Source organism: Vespula vulgaris, chromosome 1 (assembly GCF_905475345.1).
Source record: "Vespula vulgaris chromosome 1, iyVesVulg1.1, whole genome shotgun sequence".
In the NCBI taxonomy this organism is placed as follows: Eukaryota; Metazoa; Arthropoda; class Insecta; order Hymenoptera; family Vespidae; genus Vespula; species Vespula vulgaris.
The window spans coordinates 19,730,088-19,749,258 of record NC_066586.1 but is presented as its reverse complement, the minus strand read 5'-3'; the positions used below and the strand labels follow the sequence as shown (position 1 = coordinate 19,749,258).

Here is a 19,171-nt window from a genome sequence, read left to right as displayed (position 1 = left end):
GCCACCAATCGTAAGATGCCGGTCTTACGGATTTTTGAAAGCGCGCCGACTCTTTCCATATCATTTTTGACGATAAAAACGAACGGTCCTGCCTTTTCTCGCGGTTAACCGACGCCACCTCTCGTCGCAACGATCTTTCGTTGTCAAAGCTTTTGCTCTTGTTGTCGCGTATCTCGGATACGCTAAGAAAATCTCGAGGAATACCACGGGTCGTTGACTCGATTAAATTTATTCGCCGTTTCGTCGCGGTCGTTTCAACGCTTTTTAAATTACCTGCCAAATGCTGTTTCGGATCGCTGTACCTCACTCGCGATGTACAATTTTTTAATCGCACATTGGCGAGAAGAAAATGCCGAATAAAAAAAGGTAGAGGTTTTTCGTGGGCACGAACTAAAATAGAGTATCTTCGTTTAATGCGTACCTTACAATCCTCGAGAGCGCAGCGTTCCAGTTTCCACTCGGGAACATCGTCCAGAAGCGATTACGCGTTCGTAAGTGGCGATAATGGGTGAGAGCCGGTAGAAGCAGGAAGGGTAACATGACGATAATCGTTTCGATGGCTATCCGGGGGATTATTAGACGCCGCTGGAAAAAAAGGGCGGCTTCTTTTTGAGGATTCCGAGCACTCCGTTCGGGATAGATTATTAAATACAAGAGGAATGACGCGAGATAGCTCCGCGGTATCTGGAGCAGGGATCGCCAGATCGATGAGAGCGAGAGAGCGAGAGAGCAGAGGTCTAATCGGAATTAATTTTCCTCGTCGTACTCGTACGTCGCTAATTTACTTTTTCAGCGCACGACCGGACAAACGAATCTTTAGAAAAACGTCTATGATCCCGGAGACCGTTTCGTTCGCTCGAGTCGACTGGCTACGGCTACCGAAGCGACGATCCCTCGAAAATAGAACTAGCTGTTAAGTCGAAACCAAACCATCTACCGATCGACGACTTTCGCGATAAAATATCGGCCGACGATAGCTGTCTACGAACCGGTAGCGCGTCGAGAGAAAGAAGGAAGGGCGGAAAGGTGGAGCGTCGAGGGCAACGAGTCGCCAACTATAACGTAGGTGATCTCGAAAGAATTCATGGCTGCTTGATTACGAGTAATAAAGCAAGCGTTAGGAGGAGATTTATGAGAGTCTTTGGACACCTATAGTTCCTGATCCGGCAATCGGCACAGGGCCCTCGTCTTCGCCGTACGAAGGGTTCTGCGTTTACCGACGAGCGCCGAATCGATCGCAAGCCCGAACAAGAATTCGTCTTAACGAGAAAACTCGATGATTTCTCGGAAAGCCGTGCCATCCGTTAGCGAGGCGCGAGTTATAAATCGAAGCCGTGCAAACGCATTCGCGTGACAAATACTATTAGAACACGAAAAGAGTTCTCGCGTGGAATATCGAGAGGATCGTTTCGGTGGTCGGCGATTATTCTTCGGAGGTACCTAGCTTCGTCGCTATACTCACGACACACCATATCTTACGGAATTCTCTCTTTCTATCTCTCTACGGCTCGTTAGTAATGAGAAGATCAATAAATTATTTCAAGAGGAGAGCGAGCTGTTAAATTTCGGCGATTATCGATGCCGAGTACGGAGATTCTAATTAACGAGGAAATTTTCGTAACGAGTTCCGTTGTCCCGTGTGGCAAGGAGATAAAATTCCTGACCCGTTCGTACACGTCGCGTTAACGTTACGATGGAAATCAGGATAATATAGTACAAGGGTATATACTCCGAATGCTTCATGAAATATGGCTCATATTTTAAGCAAAAAGATAGCAATTTCGAAGCGATATCGTTCGGTAGCACGAAGGGCCACTTCGATCCTTCTCCGAGCACAAAACGAGTTCGAGTCCTTGGGTGGTCTTTGCGAGCAAGGTCGAGGGCGAGTTCTCTCTCTCTCTCTCTCTCTCTCTGTCTTACTCCGGAGAACAAAGAGGTTGGTAGAAGTCTTATCTCATTACCGACGATTATATATTATTTCTGCTCCGTAAAAACTCTCCGGCGCTTTATTCGTGCCAACTCGTGCCAACGTACGAGTTTCTTATCTTCTCAGCGCACGATAACGTTGCGATGATCGATCGAAGATTCGAGGAATCGGTGAAAAGTTTGTAAGAACAACGCTGTCGAAGATAAGAGCGAAATTATTCCGCGCTACGTGGCAGGTAGATTTCAGCGAACTCGGAGAGGCTGGAACGTCCTCTGGCACTCTCCCGTTGATCAGGAGAGTGCCGCTTGTGTTGCGCAACACTGGCGCCAGGCCGTAATGCCGCGGGGCTCCAGGGCCCCGGGAATGACTCACCGAGAGACGAACGACGCGCGGAGTCGAGAGAAATGCCCGGCCACCCTCCGCCGTCTTCCCGCTCCCCGCGACTCGCTCTCTCTAACTACGCGCGAGAGGATCTCTGCGACATCGTCGCTTCTTTTCGAGTAAACGACGTTCGTCGTACGACCTATTTTTCCCCATTTCTTCTCTTTCGTTCATCGCTCCTATCGCGAGCTTTCCGTTCCTCTCGAGAAATTTTCGAGACGCTTCGAGCACCGACTTTGGGGAAAGTTCGAGATTCGACCTTCGAAGATTCTTGACCTGAGACACTCGTGTCCGGTGAAGATTTTTCATTGGCGATTTCGTGCGTTACGTCATTCCGACTCGTCACGCTCCGCTCTAACATCGGAGAATCATTTTTCGTTTTCTCTCCTTTTGTGATTTAGTCGAGAATTCATAAATCGAAAAAAGGTGTATCGAGTAGCGCCGGTGAACGTGGCAATATTAATCACTCGATTTTTTCTCACAAAAGGGCATATCATTACGGCGAAGAGGAGAGCGCGCTCGTCCAAGTTTCTCTCCCGGTCGGACACGCACGTCGACAATAGCGTACCATCCGTTACTATCAATCATCCTCCGCAGCAGAAATACCATTGTCGTGCATGACTAATTGCCAGTGTGACCGAGGACCACGCTTGCCAATTATAATTAAACGTAGCCTCGAGAACGAGAGAATGAGAAGGAGAGAGGGAGAGAGAGAGAGAGAGAGAGAAAATACTCGGAGGATTCTCTCGATACTCATTCCTCGAATCTTACCGAGAAACGTGGTGAGGCTGGAATTTACAAGAGTACGAGTAAATCTCGACGCTGCGTTAAAATATGCTATGGAGATTTTACGCAGCTGCCATAGACTTTTCTACGAGAAAGAGAGCTCGCACGTAGAGAGATACGATAGATGGATGTTACGTGACAAGCGGGAGGAAGCTAGGAAGGTCGGACGTAATGGCCCAGGTGGGTTCATGTCATCGGACAGAGAGAGGGAGAGATGGAAACGGAAACGATCGCAACGAATATCCTGCGATCCTTGGTCGATCGTCGATGGTGGCACATTTGTCTCGACAAAATATGCTTTTAATCGACAGAAATGACTCTTTATTCGAGACTCATCATCGAGTTCGACTCGGACTCGGTGGCTCAACGAACGATCCGGGATTTGGAGAGTGACGTCGAGCGTTCGAGAAACTCGCGCAAGCGCGAACGTGAAAAATTCCAAAAATCGTTCGCGTCGCTGCGAGATCGAATCGAGGAAGGCCGCGTTGTCGGCGTACGTGCCAAACAAAAACCAACAAACGAGTTAGCCCGGCTCTCTCGCGACCTCCCGTGCTACCTCGAGCATCTCTTCCTCTTTCTCTTTCAGTACTGCTCGGGGCGAGTTTTCGATGCGTAAGAGAGAAAGAGACGATCCAGCGACGACAACGAAGACGACGAAGACGACGATGACGACGACGACGACGACGACGACGACGACGACGACGACGACGACGACGAGGAGGAGGACGCGAAGAGGCTATTCGTAAGCGATTCTCGTACGTACCGTTCATCGCCGGCGGCCAGATCGTCCCGAAAATACGTTCTACACCGACACGATCGATATATAAACTCGTTCCATCCGACCTTCTGCCAGCAAGTCTTCCGGGCTTCCACGCAAAGAGAAAGAAGGAGAGAGAGAGAGAGGGGGGGAGGGGGAGGGAGAGAGAAGAGAGAGAAAGATCCGATAAGGATCTGCCCGGTGGCCAATGTCCGCGGAATGTGGCAGTCCTCAACAACGATCGTACGTCACGCGCATCCCGCGACAAAACAAAACCGCATTGATATTCCGTCTTCTTTGCTCCTTTTCTCTCTCCCTTTCCTTCTGGCTTTCTCGCTCTCTTTGCCAGAGACACCATACCGTCGGTAGTTCCCCGAAGGAGGTCGACGCGATAGAAATTAATTGCAAGCGTGAGCGTAATACCTTCAGTGGGACAGGCCGTTATGACTCTGCGTGATGGGACGTCGAGAGAACACTGTTGGATGTCAAACGTTTATCGAGGATAGCTACGTTTTTGTCGCTCGACCGTAGAACCAACGTGCGTACGCATTTTCGCGACGGTAAAAGGTCGATCGCGCGCGCGTTCGCGTAAACCTCAAGAAAAAGAAAGAAATGTAATAAATCAGAGTTTATGAGAAGACGCAGGAAAGATCCGCCTTGAGGAATCCTGTACGAGGGTACCACGCGTCGCAGAGCAGTAAAGTATCGGATCGAAAAGGGTCTAGGACGAGTTGGTCTAAGGCAATGCCATAACGAACGTCGGATAAAACACGAGGACTCGCTTGAAACGCGATAGTCTATACGCTCGCGCGTATATCGACCGGCGAGTCCCGTCCTCTTCGAGTTTAGGAATCGATTTGCAAGTGAAACTCGATAGAACAGGCCCCGTTGTCGTCGACCCAGCGTCGATCCTTCGTCGTTATGCGAACGCGTCTCCTTCTCCTGTACCGAGAAAAAGACATCCCTACCACTTAGCCCTTTTGTCTCTCTTTCTATCTATCTTTCTCTATCTCTTTACCCCCTCTGAATTTACGATCCGGGAGACCGAGCGAGGATCGCCGACCGATACCCGTCGAGATCTCATCTAACGGGTGTCGCCAAGCGAAGGTGACTTACGAACTGACGCGCCGACCGACAAGGGAGCCCGCTACCGTCTTCCTCCTCCTCCTCCTCCTCCTCGTCGCGCTCGATCCTGCAGCAGCTCCTGAGTAACGATCTTGCGCGAGGCCGCAAAAAGAGCGAGTCGCATGAAAAGAATAAATTGCGTTAACCGATAGGACTCGAAGAAGCCGACGACGACTACGACGACGAACGGGATATTTTGCGGCTTGAATTATTTTATTGCGTGTATCCTTCGAGCGGATATAAAAGAAATCGATGTCGTTAATGCGTCCCTCTCTCCTTTCCCTTCCTACCCTCTCTAAATATAAACTATTTAGATTTACGATCGTACGAGCTGGGAGTAGGCGAAAGGACGAGAAGAGAGAAAGAGAGAGAGCGATCCGAGATCTTTAATCCGCGTGTTTCGAAAAAGTTCAAGGCGGAAGGAAAATGGGGAAAGTTAGGCGTGAAAAGTAACGACAAGAGGTTCGCTTTGCTCCCGGGAGACCCGGTTGAGAACAAGCGAGGCCAAAGAGCCACCTTGGGTATCGGTACGAGGACGGGGAACGAGTCATCGAGGTAGTCCGGACGATTCCTGGTAGTCCCGGCTAAAACGTGCTTCGAGAGACAACTAACCGGCAGTGCTATGCCGTCTGGACCAGCTTCTCCTCGATAACGCTTTGTGCCAAGTCTTTCTTTCTCTCTCTCTCTCTCTCTCTCACTCGCTTTACCCCTTCCCTCCCGATACCGCTCGGAGCAGACCGGCAGGCTACTCTTCCGAGCTCGCTGTCAGAAAAAGATGATCCTCCGTTGCACGTGCAGATAGCAAATCACGGTATCGTCGTCGTCGTCGTCGTTCGCTCGCATCGTACGCCGTACAACAACCGAGAGACGCGTATTCCACTCTCCCGATGCAACTACCAGTTTGGACAGAGTCGGTGGGCCCTCCCGAAAACGATCGGCTCTTGTCGTGTTAGCGATCGGAAACAACGCGTTCTCCATTTAAAGAAGCAAGCCCGATGACGAGCTCTGTTAATCTCTGATTTATGAAGCGCTTCTAAACGGGGATTCTTGGGTTACCGGAGTACCGGCCATTACGGCCGAAGGCGCGCGTATCGCGTAAAAAGAAGCGAGGGAGTAAAAGTTATTCGAGATATCAGCCCGATAAAGGAATAAACTTTTCGAGCGAGCGCGTGCTATCGAGTCGGAGGATTCGAAGAACTCGGTAGATGGTAGGCGCGATAATAGGGACAACGTCTCGCTCCGTCGACTTCTCTATTCGCACCTTTGTTCGTTCGGGTTGCGCGGAGAGTCGAGAATCCTTAGGTCGTTTCTCTTGGCTTCGTACCGAACGACGCGCAGCAGCACCTGTAAGATTCCTTGCGCGGAGGAGAACGCTAGGCCTAGCCACAATTATCATCCATTTACCGGCCATCAAGCAGTTAGGAACGATTACGGCTATCATAGCAGGTTTCGTCAGCGACGGAAGAGCAAACGAGGGTGACAGACAGTCCTCCGCGCGGATAATAGCGTCTTTCTCCGCGAAGGCCATCAAACGATTAGCGGATCCACCTGTCATCGTAGATTCTTACCGCTCCCAAGTAAAACGGGCCTATTATCATCGCATCAAGAGGCCCTAATGCCGCGTATCCGCTTGCCGAGCGACTCTCGTTACTCCTCTGCGCCGATTTCCCTCCGCGGAATTATCGAACCTTACGAAACGTAGCCACGATCTGCCTCGCGTCTATCTCCGCTGACGAAATGTCAGACTAACGGGCCATCTTCTCGACCTATTTGGATACGACCTATCCCGGACGTATCGTTTCTCCTACCGAGCAATTAGCGTGTGTCCGATCAATCTTATATATGTATTTCGAGTACGTACGTCGAGCGCTTAAACGTAAACTTTTAGGAGACCGTCTCACGTTCTCCTTCTAACAGAATCGTCCCGTAGAAAGTCTCGACGACGCTCGGCAACGCTCGACGGTAGTGCCTCGCTCACGAGAATGTCGTTAGTTTTGACAAGACGCCGTACGCACGACGGTGCGTTCGTCGACTCGATGAGAATATTTACTGCGTCGGCTGATCTGTCAGCTGATTGTGCCGGCATATTTTTTCGCAACTTTTTGCCTCAGTCCGTTGCGTTGTGTGCGCTCTTCTCTCGAGTATACGCGCGCACTATAGAACTAAGAGGAGAATCAGAAGTAGAAGAGGTTTTGCGGTAGACGACGACGACGACGACGACGACGACGACGACGAGAGGACAACGAGGAGAACTCTTCTTTCCTTCCTCTCTTTTCTTTACCTCTCTCTCTCTCTCACTCCTTGACCAATGAATGCCGATCCACTGATGCGTCGGCTGGTTTGACGAGCCCTGATGGATGCTCTTGGAATCCCGGGACCCCGGTCTCGAGCTTGCAACGAGCAAAATCGCGGTTTAAATCGGCAACGCGCGGAAAGATATTCCCCGTCCAAGACCAGTCGAGTTCTCGATATATAAACGATCGCCGCTCTATTGTATCGGACGTGTGTCCCCTAAGAGCACGTTTTAACGTTGTTAGAAATCGAATCGATCCCTTTTGTATCACCGAATTATTTTCAAAAATTTCAACGAAATTTCGAACGTTGGTCGACGAACGTGGAAAATCGTTCTTTAACTAGGTGTAGCGAGAAGATATTCCCAGGGTGATATAACTGGACGTACTGTAGCCGGTAGCGTGTTCGTACCAGCGCAAACAGCATTCTTGTTAAGACTTGTTCCCGGATAAATGGAAAACCAAAGGTTGCTCCGTCCTATCTCGACGAAGGTGAATATCCTTATGCCGTTCGAGATGATCGGAGAGTTTAATCTGGCAGCGTCGCGGCATTTGTCAACCGGTTCGTCGATCGTCGACTTCCGACCAGGATCCTCGCCAATTTCCGTCGACGCGAGCACGGTCGGACGAAGAAAGAAAATCGAACGACGACTACGACTACGGCTACGACTACGACTACGACTACGACGGCGACGGCGACGGCGAGGTCCACGTCCGTCGCGAGTGGTAAAGTCTATTTTCGTACATTCGTTTCGGGGCGCGGCAACGAACGAGGAATGAGGCCAATTAAGCGGTATATCATTAGCAGCGGTGCTGCCACGACAAAGTCCGGCATTCTGCGAAGTAAATCACCCACGACTCCTGTTGCCGACAACGACCGAGAAATCGGCCAACTGCATCCTTCGCAGTGACGCAGCAGCATTTCGGATATACTTCGAAACCGTTTCCGAAACTTGGACGAGTCCTTTGAATTGTTCGAAAGAGCTCGTATATCGTAAAACGAAGATCTCCGTTACATTTTTTTTTCTGAGATTCGTAATACCAGGAGTTTTAACGTTACTACGAGTTTACGACAGGCAGGACGATTAATCTCTTCGAAGATAGACGCGGCATCGCGAGCATCCAGATGGAGGTAGCAGGCCCGCCCGCGGAGAGATTAGCGATGCTACCAAAAAAGGCCATTAACGCTTTAAATGCCTTCGCTCGGAGCAACTATCCGACTCGAACTCGAACTCGATCGGCGGCGAGTCGGTTTGGCGCGAAGAAAAAGAAATCGAGCGATCGACGAGAAACGTAAATATAAAAGCAACGAAAGGACGAACGAGAAAGGATATTTATTAGTCGAGGGCATTACGTAGGCCGGCTTCTTCTGCTTTCTCCGAGGTTTTGTCGTCGCTCGCGTTAACGCGCACGTCCTTTCGTCGCATTCGACGAGGAAAACTAATAAAAAGGGAAGGAAAAGGTATAAAATTCTCAAGAGCGGAACGAAGACGTCCCCGTGCATTGTATCGTCGAGCACGATACTGTGTACGAGTCGTCGAGCGAGCGCGAAGGATCACGGAGGATCGCGAGAGATCGAAGATCGAGGGAGAAGAACAGGTGGACGTTAAGCGAGCGCGGCCGTTACCTTCTCTCGTTTCCGAGAATCGAAAGACATTCGAGGTATCCGCGATAGTGGTGACCGAAGGAAAGCAGCAGCAGCAACAGCGAGGGTATAGCTTGTACACGCTACATTCGAGAGAGAGAGAGAGAGAGAGAGAGAGAGAGAGAGAGAGGGAGGGAGAGAAACGATCCTTCGCGTTTCCAAGTCGCGTTATTATCGCTGATCACGTAGCTACTTAGAAGCGGCTATCCTCTCTCTAGCTTTTATACGCTACGCGAGCGGGTTCCGCCGAGCGGATACACGCTGCTCGAGCGAGTAAGCAGGGCTGGTTTTACTTGCTCGTTCCTACAGCTTTTCTACGGTAGCGCGCGAGCCCTCTCTCCATCTCTCTTTCCTGTTCGCTCGTTTCCTTCTCTTCTTTTTCTCATCCTCATCCCCGTCTTTACGCTCTACCACCTTTGTAGGTATTTGTGCCTCGAGCAGACGAGCAGTCCTGGGTCGGCCAGACAGCACTGCGCCTCCGCGAGCTTCCAAGAATCTCGAGTGCTCCGAGGCTCGCGAGTGAGAGAGAGAGAGAGAGAGAGAGAGAGAGAGAGAGAGAGAAAGAGAGAGAGAGAAAAAGAAAGAGAGAGAGAGAGAAAGAGAGAGAAAGCCTGACTAGACGGTGGGAACCGTTCCTGTCGGAGGCGAAGCGGCTTGTGGTATCGGTCGCGCTCTTGTTTTGACGCCAACCGAGAAAGGTGCATCGACCTCAAAGGTCGTCGTGCCACCCGACTCGCTTACGGAAAACTCATTTGCGGATTCCTCTGTCCGAAGCGCGTCGGCGCTCTTCCCTCCCGCGCCTTCGCTGTAGGTCGTCGTTGCGGAATAAAAACAAAGTCTCTACGGCGTACTAATACCTCTCGAACGGAAAAACGTATTTCCAGTTGCGAACAATTACTTGCTACTCTTACAGAATTTCTGAAAAATTTTTTCTCTTTCAAAAGGATTAATCGGCAAATCGAATGAAAAGGAATACAGTTAGATCAGTTCCTTTCCGTTAATTTTACCAGAGGATCGAGAGGATAGCCATCTCTGACGGTAATGGGAGCGTCTCCTTTGAAGACTCTTATTCCCTTCTTCTTCTTCTTTTCGTCGGGAGAGAACTCGAACTGGACTATGTACAATAACTATCAAGTCGTGCTTATTGTCCTTCCTTCAGAGCTGCCTTAGGGAGGGCCATTGTTGAAGACGTACGTACGGAGCATACGTATGTACGTACGTACGTACGTACGTACGCACGTCCGCACGTCCGGCAATACGCGGCTCGCCCGCCCTCTCTCTCTCTCTCTCTCTCTCTCTTTTCGCCGCCGAAGATCTATCGTTGGAATTTGCGTATGTAGATTAAGTTCCCTACCGAGGGCCTATTGTTCCCGAAGAAGGAGCCGAGAAAAGTCGGATTCAAGCGAGCTACTTGAGACGAGGTATACCTACGCTCGTTAAAAGGTGCCTTCGTGCGAGTGAAAAAACATCGACGAATCTCGGGGAAACTTTGAAAAGATCGAATTTGTACGGAAAACGAAGCCTCGAGTGTGCTCGCAAAGATAAGGATGGAAAGCAATTTCTCACGTACGTTTATACCGTCGGTGTTCCGAAGAGGAATGGACGTCGATGTGCGCGAGAGCCGAAGCTCGTAATAAAAAAAATTGAAGACATCGACAGCGGGTCGTGGCGACACGACGACTCTCCGGCAAGCAAGCAATAGCTATTGATCAGCGGCTCTCTTGTATACCGAGTGTGGTCGACGGGCCTCTTGAAAGTGCGTAAGACAGCCTTGAACGATGCGATTTGAGAGATACCGTTTAAATCGTGCCTTCAAATTTTTCCAAAAAGAGAAAGAAGAAAGAAAAAAAGAGTAGCAAAGGAAAAGCATTTTGCGTTTATTTCGTAAAATCTATCTCGCAAAGTCCGACGTAAGAGAGCCGTATCGACGTCGTCGTTATATAATTTATATAGCGGCAAGGAGCAGTTGATCGGCGCAGGTGGAGATAGGTGCGTCCAGGTTAGCTCGTTCGTTATCCGTAACGTCGTTACGCCGTTTGAATCGATAAGGGCTAGGCAGCCTCGATTATCGTTGGAGAAATCAGCAGGGTCTTCAAGGTGGGTCTTTGCTCTAAACGACTCATCGAATGGAATAACGAGGAAGGAAGGTTCGGTTCGAAAAACCTAGAGCAGAACGATCCGTAAGGTCCGAGTGTCAGTTTTACCGGGCGATGGAGAAAGAGAGGCCCGAGTCCATTAAATCACATCAATTTTTTGCTCGTCCTCGAGAGTACGAGAAGGTGGCCATAAAGCACGGCGGATTACGATTCTCGGTTACGATGTCGTCGACTTTCTAAGGTCTGCCTTCGACGACTCGGCGAGGGAATCGATCGATCGATCGATCGATCGATCTTTGCAGGAGGATCCGTGAAAAAACGGAGGAGGACGAAGACGCCTCGCGGATGCAGCGAGACGACATCGCGAACTTTCTTGCTCGTTCTCTTTCTCTTCGAAGCAAGACCATGTCCTTAATTATTCTCGCATGGTGGCACGGCAAAATGGCTCCTCTTTGTATCTACCGTCCCGTTAACGATTCCCTCGATAAATTATCGTTATCGATTATTACCGCGTGGACACGTGTACGCGGATACTCGGGTAGAAAAGAATCACGCGCCGTTTTCATCGAGCGTTTTCCATTTTCCTTTTGATCCTTCCTCGAGGAGAGACGCGACTTTCGGATTCTGTGTGGGACGCGGAACGCGCGACCTTGTCAACGAGGCCGTCGCGTTTCTCCGTCCGGCTCGGAGATCTCGGCTGCCGTGTATCGTCTCGATACGGTATACGATCTTCTCCTTCTATCTCGAACAGCCACGATTCATCGATCTCCATCGGCAGCAACCGCCAGCTGACCGATGACTAAGATTACGTGCCATCGAACGATTGTAATTGGCTTCGCCGCGAAACGTAACGCTCGTGCGCGCGAGATCGCCGCCGAGTAGCCGTGAAACGCAGTAAATCAGTGCCGGGTTAAGGATCGCTTATAAATAACCAATTAGAGACACCTGTGTTGCCCGATCACGGATCGACCTTATCCCACGGAATGCAGATGCGCGACTTCTCTTTGATCTTTGTTCTTGTTGCGCGACTACCCTCGGATGCGTTCCTCGATCGATCGCTGGCTGGATCGATCGATCGATCCGAGGAGGATCGAACGGAGGATCGATCGCTCTTGGAATTTCAATATTTCCACGGCATCGTTCTATGGTCGCTGCCGGCCGTTCCTTCGAGGAATCCGCTTCGATCGAAAATAAAGCCGATTGTATTTCTTTGCGCAGGCACGATCGTCGCTGAGAGAATAGGAGGCACCGGTCGATCGAAAAGTTTCGAGGAGACCGAGAGTACCTTGAAATATACAAGTAATAAATTAGTCGCACACTTAGCGAGGATCGTTTATGAGCCATCGATTATCTTAAGCACCTTCTGGTATCTCGATTCGCCGAGGGATACGTTTTGCCGCGGAATGCAGGTGCACTGCTTCTTCGAACATCGATTAACCGCGTTTCGGTGATTCATAACTGCCAACGGGAATTTAGGAGTAGGCACGCGCGGGTAGTCGAGACTTTCATGGGCGAACGTCTCTTACACGATCTCGTCCTTATCGAGAAAGCGTTATCGCGCGCGCTTCCCCTCCCCTTCTCTCTCTCTCTCTCTCTCTCTCTCTCTCGCTCTCCGTCCGGTTCAATCAAACCGAGTAGCGTTTTGGAACGGCGTCGCGCTGGCTCGGCAAAAAAATGCAAAAAGAAAGTACGCGAATTATCGAGAGGCTCGTTCGAGTACGCGCGACGACGACGTGGAAGAGGAAGGAGGGGAGGAAGATGGTCGTCGAACGCGTTAGGCGCGGGTACGCATCTGCTCGCGTGGGAACAACGCGCTCCCATTCCTCTCGACGAGGACGACCGACTCGGACCAGGTTTCTCCTCTTTATGCGAAATATTGCCGCGGTACTGCTCCGTTTATTTATTATGAAAGGCTCGTTCGACTCGTAGAAAAATCCTTCCGCTATAACGAGAACGGAATTTCAAATCCACATTGCGCATCAACGAGCCGACGATCCGTTAGTCTCGCTTCGTCAAAGTTCGCCGCTCGCGTGGACTTCGAAAATCATTTTTTTTCTCTTCGCTCTCTCTCTCTCTTTCTCGAAAAAAAGAAGGAGAGAAAACGAAAAACGATTCGTGGTCTTAGCCTCTCGAGTGCATCATTATCTTCGAGACAGATCGAAGATTTGCGACCGGTCTGTCGTGTCGGATTTTCGCTCTCTCTCTCTCTCTCTCTCTCTCCCGCGGTCTCCTTCTTTCTTTCGTAGTGGCCTCGCGCGATCAGTCCGGAGCTAAGCTCCAATCTTATCTCAACATTTACTAATTGAATTAAGCGGACTCGTATTTCCATCTCTCGGAGGTTTATTTCTTCGATACAATTTGTCCGCGCGGTTATTTATTTATCTTACTCCGCCTCGAGAGGACGGAGGAGGAGGAGGAGGAGGAGTATGAATGGAGCGGACGGACGAAACGCTTCCCGCTCGCGATAAGTCACTTAAAGAAAGGTGGAAGTACGTGGTGCGGAACGGTCGCATTAATTTACGTTCTTCGTGATTTATCCCATCCCAGGCGTCACTTCCGTCTCCGTCTTTTTACTCGGAGCTCCAGGTGGAGAACTCCTTTTTATCTTCCGTTTCTCCGAGAGTTTTCGGTAGACTCGCGTTTCCTTTTTGATTTACGACCGCGTCTCGGCTAAGGGTGAAAGAAAGAAAGAGTGGAAAGACAGCGGAGGAGGAGGAGGAAGAGGAGAGAAGGTCTCTTGGCTTATTTCAAGTCACTTTCGACAGTCGCCTCGTTACTCGCCTGGATTTACGGCGTATTGGATATGCCGCCCCGAAGAGAAACACTACGGCGGACGTTGTCGTACACCTCCTGCCTCTTCGGAGTACCGTAAATCGACGAGAGCGAATCGTAAAGCCTTCCTCTTTCCCTCTCTCTCTCTCTCCCTCTCTCGAATCGGACGATTTTCTGGATTCGCGCCATTGGAAACTCACCAGCGGACATCCTTTATTCCTTTCTTTTTCACACTCTTTTTCACTGCCAATTCATTTACCTAAACGTCGTCCGATCGTTTACGGAAAAATACGCGTTCGATCGTGATACGGAAATTCGATGCCTCGATCGATCTCGTAGGAACTTTGGAAACCCTTGTGTCCCGCGAAGAGGCACAAACGCGAAGTAAAAAGACGCAATCCGTCTTGTTCGATTTGTTTTAATATCAGAGCCGACGTATCAGGAGGTAGAATCTTGAAGAAGGAGAAGAGGACGAATCGGACGTGCCAAGGAGATTGACTTTATCTCCGCGCCGCACGGTCTCGCGGATTTTGATTGCCGCGAGTAGTCGACGGTAATCGCGATCTCACGAGGACCGAGATCGAGAAAAGACCTGGAGGTGGAGAGAGTGGCTTTAAATCCGACAGGAATTACCAACGAAGGCACACAATATGTCGGTGCCCATTAAAATTCGGACGGTGCAAATTAAACTTTCGCTACGGAGGATGTCCAACGAGCGCGCTCGCCGAGCCTCCTTCTCTCGCCTCGTGGGTGCCAAGAGAGCGAGTTCGCGTAATTGAAATCGGATTGACGCAACCTTCGTCGAGCTAGCTTGCCTCTAAGAGAAAGAAGATGGACGACCCTTATCTTATCTCTCAGAGCGGCCGAGCGACTTTCCTTCCGAGTATGTCACCTCGAGGACGTTCTTTTTCTTTCATCGGATTTACATACCGCAGAAAAAGATTCTTTTCTCTTCGTTCGACGGCTCGAAGAACGACGCGAAAGAAGGGAAGGGAAAGAGGAGAGCCGCGCTCGAAAAGGGAGAGAGGAGAATAAGAAATCGTTCCCGGTTCCATTCATTTCTTTGACGAATGATCTCGAACGACCGAGCACCGAGTCTCGAATTCAATTACGATTTGCGGAATTAGCCGTGCAAATGAGAGAAGCACGCCGTCCTTTCCTCGCGAGCTGGATCGGCGAGACAATTTGGACCACCGGCACGAGAGGTACCACCAGCAGCGACTCTCCCTCCCCTTCCGCCCCGCTCATTGCGCTCCCGCGTTCCGCTCTCCGCTTCCGTTAATTAATTTCGCCGGAGATTTACGATCTCATCCGTTACGTTAAATTGCGTCCAAGCCTATCAATATTCATACGACCGAATGGAAATAAAGTAAAGGGTTCGGTACGCGTAATAAGCTCGGCCAAACTGCCGTGTCCGTCGCGGTTAGAAAGTCGGACGAATTTTTCTCTTCTCTCGGCTCTTGCCGTCCTAGAAATCGTACAATGTCGAGACGCTGCCGATCGCGCGGTATATCGGCGTGAAACCTTTCGGTACCGCTTTGCTCGGCATAATTCGCGCGACGAATGAACTGAAACGACCGATAATACGACGCCGAATAGAAAGTCAGCCCTAACCGCCTTTCCCCTACGGATACACGAATTTATGCTCCATTATTCCGTAATACCGTCGTAATATCTGTATCATGCGTCGAGGTGGAATACACTCTCGGCGCCGTGTCCCCCCGTTAAAAGGCGAATTGTACGCGCTTCGAGTCGAAACCCGATCGCCAGCGCGCAACGGTCTTGTCTCTCTCGCGAACCGAAATCGAATTCGCGATCGAATCGCGAGCAGCTCGCGAAGGACGTCTAGTCGGTGCCTAAATAATTCTCGCGCCCGAGTCGCGGCTCGCGCGATAAATTTGCACGCAAAGTGCTCTTTGCGTTACTCTCCCTCTTTGCCTCCTCTCTCCTTTTGCACCTTCTTCGTATCGTGCGCGACGCTACCAACGGCTTCGCCTCTTCCGTCGTCTTCCGCGCGCGCGCGCACGACCTCTTGCCCCTGGACGGACGCCGTGCTTATTTTCCTTTTCGAAAAGACACGGTACTTCTCTTATGGGCTTTCCGTGTAATCGAATTCTCTTGCTCTTACTAGACAACATTTAACGTGGCAATTAACGAAAATGTTTTATTACGAACAAGTACGAGTTTTTTCTCTCGCGACGATAGCATCTTTCGAAGAGACGCGAACGTCGTTGATAAGGGAGAAGAGGGAGAGTCCTCAAAAACGTCTCAATTCCGGTGAAATTACAGTGAATTATACCGGTGGGGAAGTCGCGCGAGTCGTCCGGACTGTCGGAGAACTGCCTCACGCTCGACTCGCGCGCTCTCGCTAATGATTTAACGAGCTCGCGGCACGCGATGGGCGTGGATTCCGACGGACGAGAGAGAGAGAGAGAGAGAACGAAAGAGAGATTCGAAAATTAAGATGTAATCTCGCACGAATACTCCACCTCGATACCCCATCTCCTTGGAGGCGCACTCTCTTTATCTTTCGCGGAATCTCTCTTAATGAGACAGCATCGAGACGCCTTCATTGATTCCCGAGGATCCAGTTCGAACGATCGACGAACGTTCGGACGGAGTTTCGCTTCGAATATCATTCGGTATATCGTTCCGATTCGCGCGAATAACAAATAAAGATCGTTTGATCGTTTGACCTACCCTAGCTAGGAGAGCTACCATAATTCTCTCGGTAGGTAATGCGATTGCCGAGCGCAACGAAATCGATGGAAAGCGGCCGTAGCTCGTCACCTTGAAAAGAGATCCGGAGTAGGTTGGATGTAGGTAGCTCGGTCCCCACCAAGTATCTTCGACGGATCCTTCCGATTGGATGTTCCTGTGACCAGAGCCACCTCTCTCTCTCTCTCTCTCTCTCTCTCTCTCTCTACCTCTATCTACCTATGCCCCTTTCCCTTTGCCTCTCCCTCGAACGATCTCGCGACGTCATCCGCGAGAATTTGGAAAATCGGTGAAACCGCGGTGGAAGGAAACGCCCGAATTTCGTGTACTCGATCCCACTGGTAGGATATCTCGAGAGCGTCTCTCGAGACGTCCAGACGCATCGTCGTTTCGCGCGCGAAATCGTGGACGGTCGAAAGGAAGCGACGTACCGAAGCGTCGTTCGCGCGTCGCCTCTCGCGAGAGGGACCGAGACTCTCCTCTCGTTTTCTTCCGATACTGGGAAGGGCAAGTCGGCCTCTGCGCGACCCACGCGACGAGTTCTGCCTCCGCGTTCGATTCGCGAGTCGGCTTGCTGTATCGGGTGTATTTAGAAATTTTTTTCTTTACAGCGAGGCATCGCGATCCCGTGCGTCTATCGTCGAATGAATCGACTCGACGGCGGACCCCTGTTCTCCTTCCCTCGAACGGTCGATCCGTCGATCGTGACTCGCGTATCGCGAGCGACGACGGCTACGCGACGAGAAGAAAGGAAAACGTTTTCACGAATTCGTGCCACCCGTTAGAGAGTAATATTCATCCTCCATAGTCTTCGCGCAAGGATACCTGTTTATAAGGCGGCAAATTGTGGCTAAGCAGCGACTGCGGAGCCAATACGCCGACGCATTCACCTGTATGACGTAGTCCTCCGGATCGAATAGGATCGGACTCGCGGAGCCACCGAGATCGCCGATCAACGCGATCGTGGGCGCGATCGTCGAATCCGTGGAGGTGGAAAGGCGCCTTTTAAAAATCACATGACTCGAGTAAAACCAGTCGATGACGTGGTACACCTTCGAGACTTCTCCTTTCGTAGCCGTTGATAACGATATTCTGTGTCCGATCGACGCTACGGAGCCGGAAGATACGAAATTTCAAATGTCACGGCGTTAGAAGAATCGATTAGTACGGTACGATGGCGTCATCGAATTTCTCTCTTAAATAAGATCGGTGCCGGTTGGAGACCCTTGTAAAACTCGTACGGCGAGACCGATAAAATTTGGTCGACCGAACGATTCAAAAGCTCCTCGCTTTTCTTCTCCTTAGGTTTACAAGCGTCGACCGGTGTCCTTCCAAAACGCTTACATAAGTCCTTCTTGTTAACCGAAAGGCCTCGGTTATACTCGCGCGAGTTGAATTATCGTCGCTACTACGAAAATGCCGCGGTAAGTGGATCGAGCGCCCCGCCAGTTTATCGTTTCTTTCCGATCGAACGAGTAGCGACGGATACGCCCGATTAATCTCTCTCTCTCTCTCTCTCTCTCTCTCGCAAAGTCGCTCGCTCTGCTCGTTTAAAACGTAGGTATGTAACATCGACGGGAGTTAAGGACGAGAGGATCGTGCAAAGTTTGACGCATCCTCATAAATTTCCATTTAGCGGGCAATCGACTCGTATTCGGCAAAACGTGAAACGCCGGTCGGACGAAAGATTATCGCGTAGCGGTAACGGCTTCTCGATCGGCTCGACCGATGACGAATAGGCCCGATTAATCTCGACGCGTTCCTCGCGCTAATTTGTCCGTGTTCCTGCGTGATAATAATCGGCTGTTTTATATTATTATTACGGCCACGGAACGATTAATTCGTTAATTCCGAGATCCAAGATCCGAAAAATAATTGAAAATAATCGCAAAGACCCGTGACGTCGAAGGAAAGCGTTAGGGAAGTGAATTCGTTCGAGGTGAAAATCGTACAAAAGGTAAGTATCAAAAACGTCTGTCGCGGTGGCAGCACCGCTTGCACGCGATTAATTTGCGCTCGCACGGAGCCCGTAATGATTTATTCTCGAATTAAGATTCGGGCGTGATAGCTGGAAGCGGATCAACGCCGAATGCGAGCCAAGGAAAATGATATACACGCGATGCACGGTACCGCGGAGCGACTATCGTGCTCCCGTGAAACCAAAAGTCGACTCCATTAATAATTCATCGGTCGGACCCGTATCGAGACGCGCGTATATACCTATATCCGTACACGAGCGTATCGAGCACGTTTGATATATCGTCAACATTGCGATATACTGGGAAAAAACGCGACCGATAACGGAAGGAATCGAGGGAAAGAAGTAAAAAAGCAACATGAAACTTTGATTTCAAAATGACGGATGGAAAAAATAAAAAATTTCTGATTTCTTCCTTCTCCGACGGAGATTTCGAGTACCGCGAATCAACGAAATTCGATCATAGCCGGCAAAGGTCCCTCCTTTCGATGCCTATCGTCTTCCTCCGAAAAACGCCAGGTTCTATCTATTAAACGCTCGGCACTATAAATCAAGCGGGCGAAACGAAACGGATCGTACATCATCCCGATACCACGGCGGATCACTCGGCGGACGTCGTTCTCCGGAGGAGGAAGAAGAGGGAGGAGAAGAGGAGGAGGCGGAGGAGGGAGAAGAAGATGAGGAAGGAGAAAAGG

The 19,171-nt window shown here is 50.4% G+C and overlaps 1 protein-coding gene across 7 annotated transcripts in view; it reads right to left on the bottom strand.

The window, feature by feature from the left end:
* LOC127068129 (myocardin-related transcription factor A) overlaps nt 1–19,171 on the bottom strand; it is a 182,446-nt gene that overhangs the window by 64,494 nt on the left and 98,781 nt on the right. Inside the window, exon 2 of one of the 7 annotated variants that reach the window (XM_051004627.1) lies at nt 422–585. The exons of the other annotated variants lie outside the window; for them this stretch is intronic. The gene's annotated coding sequence lies outside the window, so the exon portion shown is untranslated. The remainder of the gene's footprint in view (nt 1–421; nt 586–19,171) is intronic. 7 annotated transcript variants of the gene reach the window in all.